Here is a 7,215-nt window from a genome sequence, read left to right as displayed (position 1 = left end):
CAAACAGATAAGAAGGTATTAAAAATGGATCATTCCCAAGCCTACACTGTAGTCTCCTTCAACATTTGTTTTGGCCCAGCTTCCAGTGCAGTCTTCCCCAGTCGGCTGCTTCTGCTGTGAGAATTAGCAAACAGTCAACTATGTGTCCAAAAAATTCATAGTGAATGGTCCCGGCTTCAAGCCTCGGTTTGTTTGAACATTTTTCATTGCTCTAATCTAATTAACCTTACTGTCTTTCAGCCAATGGAGACTTCTCCAGAGCACAGCGCTGCTGCTGACACAGATGATGGGCTGGTGGTGTCAGACAGACATGCATGCATGCGCTTGCCCGCTGTTGAACCATAACTTTCATGTCCTTCATGGATTCATAAATCCCAACACATCCACCTTGTTTGAACAGAAACTCTACACAGGCGGGGCCGGGGATTGAACCCCAGTCCTCAGAACTGTGAGGCAGACGCTCTAACCAGTGCCGCCAATTGAGATTGTCAAACTACCAATTATCCCTTTCCATTTCCCAAACAATCTTTCCATTAGATCATTAAAAGGGTTAGTTATTCCTGATTGTTCTTTGAGTTTGTTGGATAAGGCTCTTGGTCCTTGAAGAGTTTTGGTGTGGCTCCCATCTGGGGCCATATTATTGGGAATGAATGTGCAGCAGTCTTTGCCAAACATGGAGCACACGCCTCCTCTTTCTGCCAGTAAGGAGTTGAGTGCCTCCTGTTCTGATAGGCAACTAATGAGGTGGCAGCCACCCGCCTTGAAGCCACCACATGTAAAATTTGTCAACTTTTGAACGTTATAATGTATGTAGTTTGTGATGGTTTTAAACCAAATGGTTTTAAACTGTACCCAAAAGTAGACTGAGACAGAGGAAGCAGTTGGTAGGGGCAGGAGCAGGCAGTGTGCAGAAGGCTGGAGCGTGAGCAGGCGAGTGAGCTTGGCGGTGTGGTTGGGGCGGGCGGCATAGCAGGAGACACAGGTAGGCACTGGAGGAGGAGGAAAAAAACGAGAGGGTAAGTAAATGCACAGGTAATCAAGTATTTTTCTTCCACAAGAAAAGTACAAGCAAGGAGTCGTCCGGTGTATAATGGTGGTGTGCAAATACTCTGGCACTGGAACACTGAAACTGCCAGGTTTAAATGCAGGTCGTGATGAGTGCTGATTGAACCCAAGTGCGCAGGAGAGGAGGTGATCAGAGCCGGGGAGAGATGGAAAAAAGAGGAACAAAGCACAGCTCACGCTCCAAGAAGGAGATTCAGGGCACTGATCCGGCTTGCTCCCAGAGTGGAAGGAGAGGCTGTAATTGAATTGGTTTAGGAATAAGGGCCAACAAGTTTGCAGGGCGTTCAGACGCTTAGCAGAGTGGAGATAGGCAAGATATTTGTAGTCCGTCCAGATGATGAAAGGAGCCCCGGACTCCTCCAGCCAGTGCCTCCATTCCTCCTGGGCCCAACAATCGCCAGTAGCTCCCGATTTCCTACGTCGTAGTTTCGTTCGGATGGTGACAGGTGACGGAAAAGGAAGGCACAGGGGTGGAGTTTCTGGGTTTCGGGGTCCCGCTGGGAGAGGATGGCCCCAGCTCCTGTGTCCGAGGCATCAACCTCAACAACGAACTGGAGGGAGGGGTAGGGGTGTCTCAGGACAGGGGCACTGGTGAATAGTTCCTTTAGGCATTTGAAGGCTTGGGAAACAGCCGGGGTCCAATGAAGAGGTGAGGCTAGTGAGGGGAACGGCCACTTTACTGTAATTGCGAATGAATCTGCGGTAGAAGTTCACGAAACCCAGGAAGCATTGCAGCTCCTTGCGGGTGGAGGGCATGGGCAAGTTGACAACTGCCTGGATCTTGGATGGGTCTGGTTGAAGTTGTCCTTGACCGATTATGTATCCCAAAAAGTTTACAAAGGTGAGGTGGAATTCACACTTTTTGGGTTTGACAAAGAGGCGGTTTTTCAGGAGGCACTGAAGCACTTGGCAGACGTGTTGTCGATGCTCTTCCAGCGAGCGGGAGAAAATGAGGATGTCATCTAGGTAGATGGAGACGAACACGTTAAGCATATCAAGGAAGACGTCGTTGATCATAGCGGCCAGAGTACTCAGTGACTGTTGAAGAACTGCAGGAAGAAAAACGTAAATGTTCCAACACGTGTAACGCTAACATTGCGTGATAGTTGTTAGGTCGACAATTACCGACGACAGCGCGCGTGTTGCTAATTGTCTTCTCTGCAACGCTGGCTGAAAGAAACCAAGTATGCATTTACACGCCATAAAATTAAAAAAAAAAAAAACAACAACCATTTATGTTTGTAATGATGCTAGTATTAGCAAGATGCTACTTGCCAGCAACACCGAGTTTTATCTTCCCGTGGTGTGCTATGTGGAATCCAGAGAGCTACACGAAGAACAATATGAAGACACATCTGATATATTGCATTGCTGCATTTTCCTTCGCTACGGATTAGTAACGCGGACATTTAACCGGTCGCTTGTTTGCTTGTTTGCCAGCTGAGCACCACGCACGGCAGCGTTGTGACCCGCTTCTATTTTGACTAGGTCAACCATTAAGGATTGTCAGTTCAAATGAAGAAAGGACTCTTTGATGACTGTAAACCAGGATTTCGAGGGGACCTGCTAATTAATTTAGGGTCCAGTAGGCGTCTTCTAGTGGCTGTCTCCCAGCAGGGCCGCTTGGAAGAATGCAGTTTATCAAGCTGTGGGGGAGTCACTGTGACCTTAGGTTGTCATGTCCCCGTTCTCGCCCTCTGCTGTTTTATCTTTTTCAGTCTCCATTTTCCTGGCTGACTGCTGGTAGGCGTAGTCTCCTGTGGCACACCTGATGGCAATGACGATCAGTTGGTTATTTAGGGTGAACAGCAGCAGAAGGGGGGGCGCTGGATTATTGTATTACATTGCTCGCTTCCATTTTTCCACTCCCCTCCGTATTACAGTTTAGCTTCTTGTACCATAGTAGAAGTTTTCGTACCTTTTGTGTCTGACCCAAGCCCTGAGTCACTTCTAATCTTGTGTGGATTAGATTCTCTTTACTTTTTCCTTTTCTTGGCGTCATCCTTCTGCTGTGGCTCCGGCCACCTAGTTCATTTAGAACAGGATTGTTGGTACTTTGACCTTTTTGTCAGCATCTCCTATGGTTTGTACTTTTACTGCTTCTACTCAGGGGTTACGTGCACTTTTAGTTCCCCTTTCTCCTCGTATGTTAGATATAACTTTTGTTATTAAATCGACTGTACACTACCTAACCATTTGTATGCTTTTGGGGTCCTAATTCTTTTGATGTAGCATAACACGGGTTGTGGGGAGCATGTCCGCTAAAAATACATTATACATATACATGTATGTCCTAATCCTTGTTTTCCTTCAAAACTAAATTATAGGGGTAAACATTTGATATGAATACAAACTTAATATTGAAATAAACCCTAAGATTATCGATAGATCTTTAGCTGTAATTATTTTCTTTTTGTCAACAGAAAAACTGGCTAACTTTAAAAGTAGATATTGTATATAATCAAGCTCTTGCATGAAATTCTACAAGTTATTTAGATCTTGTGCTTCCCTTATATGCTAATTCCGTCTTTAAGCCGTACTGGTTGTAAGTGTTGAATTTTATTTCGTAATGTAATCGTCAGAAGATGACAAAGAAAGGTGGCCAGTGGCCATACAGCAAACCGTGCGGACGAGTCAGTATGGTAGCGAATGTTAGCAATATAGCTAACGGTATTTAGCTGCTAAATTATTGATAAACTGTGGCTGTGCACTTCTAACATATTACTAGCATAATCTTACAACATAACTTCCTCCTAGTAAAGCACTGACAACACATACGAAAGATACTTACACTTCCTTAAGGTGATTGAAAATGTTATCTTGCATTCTTAACGTTGGCTCTGCTCAGTGTGACGCGGAAAAAAAATCATTATCATCATCATTAGCTGTCACTCTAAACAAAGTAGCCAATGAGGACACATTCCTCATAAAGCCCACCCACCCAAGAGGTTTGTGCCCAAAGTCAGAGATAAAAAAACAGAAACGCAAAAGTCGTCATCGTGAGCAAGAAAGAAATTGGCACGTTTGAGATTTAAAAAGTTTTGTGTGAATCTTTTGGGCACAAATCTGATTCCGTAACACTGTACCATTTAAGTGGTGGCGCGACTCAATGACGTGATGCACGTCCATTGCACTTACATCAAATATAGGGAAGGTTATGAAAAGGATGATTGTAGATAGACTAAATTATTATTTAGAAAAGGAAGGACTCATATCTCCGTATGAAAGTGGGTTCAGGAAAGGAAGGGGAACAATGGACCCGGTAATTTGTCTGGAAAATGAAAGAAGAAAAGCGCAAGCCAACAAAGAATCAGTACTAGCAGTATTTTTTGATGTTGAAAAAGCATATCATATGGTGTGGAAGGAGGGGTTATTGGTTAAACTATATAAAATGGGGATTAATAGAAGAAAATTTATTTGGATCTGAGACTTTTTGTTGGACATGCAGATTCAAGTAAAGATGGGCACTACTTGATCTACTGCATATAAAGTGAGAAATGGCACACCTCAGGGGGGGGGGCTATCAGTCCATTGTTGTTTTCTATTATGATTAATGACATTTTTGCAGAAATCGACCCAGATATAGGACTGTCCTTGTTTGCGGATGATGGAGCATTATGGAAGCGAGGCAATACTATCCAGTTTATCCAAGATAGTATGCAGAAAGGGATTGGGATAGTTGAGAAATGGTCATATAGCTGGGGATTTAAGTTTCCTGCTGAAAAGACAAACTTTACTAGGAAATGGATAAAAGATGTGTTGATAAAGATGTATTGAAAACAATTAGAAGAAGTTATTTTTTTTGTTTTTTTAGGTGTTGTATTTGACTCAAAGATGACAAGGAGTGAGCATATAAACAAGGTTGAGCAAAAAATGCACAATGGTTTTAAATATAATGAGAAGTCTTACGGGGTCAGATTGGGGTGCAAGCAAAAATGCGTTAAAAAACATTTGTTTGTTTAATGCGATCAGTATTGGACTATGGAAGCCTGGTCTATAGAGGGGAAGCAAAAACATTTTTGAAAAAACTAGAAGTAATTCAGAACTATGCATTAAGATTATGTTGTGGTGCTTTAAAGACATCTCCAGTACAGGTTCCATCCATCCATCCATTTTCTGAGCCGCTTCTCCTCACGAGGGTTGTGGGCGTGCTGGAGCCTATCCCAGCTACCATCGGGCAGGAGGCGGGGTACAGCCTGAACTGGTTGCCAGCCAATTGCAGGGCACATAGAAACAAACAACCATTCGCACTCACATTCACACCTAGGGGCAATTTAGAGACTTCAATTAACCTACAACGCATATTTTTGGAATGTGGGAGGAAACCGGAGTGCCTGGAGAAAACCCACGCAGGTACGGGGAGAACATGCAAACTCCACACAGGCGGGGCCGGGGATTGAACCCCGGTCCTCAGAACTGTCGTCCACCGTGCCGCCCCAGTACAGGTTCAGATGGGAAAAATGCCTTTGCAATTAAGATTTAAACACCTTATGTTGAACTACTGGGCAAAATTGCAAAGTCACAAAGATAAACAGCATCCAGCTGTGAAGATTCTTCATCCATGTTGGAAGAGTGGCAAAGCCAAAATAAATAGTTATTGGTGGGCAGCAAATAAGTTGGCAAATCGAGTAGGACTAATAACAAAAGCATACAGTCCAGCAATTTATCATACAGCAACACCCTTTTGGATATAGCCTCCGGTGGAAGTAGATCTTCATATACAAGAAAGAGTACACAGTGATAAAGGAAAAGGAAACTGGGAGGAAGTTGTCGAACAGAGACTCGGAACAACACATGCATTGTATACCACTGTTTTTACTGAGGCGGCACGGTGACCGAGTGGTTAGACCGTCTACCTCACAGTTCTGAAGTCTGTGGTTCAATCCCCGGCCCCGCCTGTGTGGAGTTTGCATGTTCTCTCCGTGCCTGCGTGGGTTTTCTCCGGGCACTCCGGTTTCCTCCCACATCACAAAAACATGCATTAATTAGAGACTCTAAATTGCCTGTAGGTGTGACTGTGAGTGTGAATGGTTCTTTGTTTGTTTGTATGTGCCCTGCGATTGGCTGACAACCAGTTCAGGGTGTACCCCGCCTCCTGCCCGATGATAGCTGGGATAGGCTCCGGCACGCCCGCGACCCTAGTGAGGAGAAGCGCGACAGAAAATAGATGGAAGGATGGATGGATGAAATAAATAGGGGGAGGCAGACTGATGAGTTGAAGAAAAGTGGGGTTCCAGTATTTCATCTTAGAAATGTACTCAACAGTGAAGAAATGAAGATCAAAGCCCTGTTTCAGGCTTGATAAATAGAATCTACCCCGCCTCCTGCCCGATGACAGCTGGGATAGGCTCCAGCACGCCCGCGACCCTAGTGAGGAGAAGCGGCTCAGAAAATGGATGGATGGATAGTCAAAATGTTAATTATTTTGCTCCCTAGTACAAACGTATAGGCGTACTCTGACCTCCACTCCAGCACAGTAGGTGGCGGTAATGCATCTTGAACGTTTGATGCCACCCGGCAACGAAGAGGAAAAGAAGAATGACGTGACGTGAATCTTTGATCGCCGTCTCCATGAAATGACGTTGTCCTTGAACAATCTTCTAATTTCTCCAAACATTTGACTCTCTTCCCTCTGTTGTTCTCCTCGTCCTCTCGATGCGATATCTGGCGAGAGGCGCTCGCAAGTCAACAATTGAGTGAGGGCGGTGAAAATAAAGACATTAGTTTTGGTCAAGTGGATTTGCCTTATATGCCCTCCCAAGCTGTCGTCAACCTGGAAGGTCACACTCTAGGGGTACGTTCGGAAATGTACTCCAAGCGCTCTCTCTACACTCCGGAACGCTCGGAAACTCAAGAGTGTTGTTGGAGTGTGCCGTTCGATTATTCAGAGCGCCACACCCCGGGAGTGCCGGAGCGCACTACCGTCGCTCTGACAAGAGGAGACAGACCGGCCGGAGCGGCAGGCAGGACGAGATATTTGTTTACAAGCAAAACTGACACATTCAATATGGCAGACGCACTGACGTATCCGTGCCAATGGCCAACACGCTCGTTCGTAAATTCATAAAATCTGGAGTGCGCTCTGCTACTCAGAACACTGCGCTCTCAGGGTACGTTCGGAATTTCACTCCAAGCGCGCTCTCTACACTC

General features: G+C 45.0%; 1 protein-coding gene across 1 annotated transcript in view; it reads left to right on the top strand.

Moving 5' to 3' along the window:
• Window positions 1-6,616: 6,616 nt before the first annotated feature.
• The window catches only part of pias2 (protein inhibitor of activated STAT, 2), a 90,448-nt gene continuing 89,849 nt past the window's right edge, over window positions 6,617-7,215 (top strand). The window contains exon 1 of the mRNA XM_061768342.1: window positions 6,617-6,859. The gene's annotated coding sequence lies outside the window, so the exon portion shown is untranslated. The remainder of the gene's footprint in view (window positions 6,860-7,215) is intronic.

This window comes from Phyllopteryx taeniolatus, chromosome 3 (genome assembly GCF_024500385.1).
Source record: "Phyllopteryx taeniolatus isolate TA_2022b chromosome 3, UOR_Ptae_1.2, whole genome shotgun sequence".
In the NCBI taxonomy this organism is placed as follows: Eukaryota; Metazoa; Chordata; class Actinopteri; order Syngnathiformes; family Syngnathidae; genus Phyllopteryx; species Phyllopteryx taeniolatus.
This window is presented reverse-complemented; position numbering and strand designations above follow the sequence as displayed.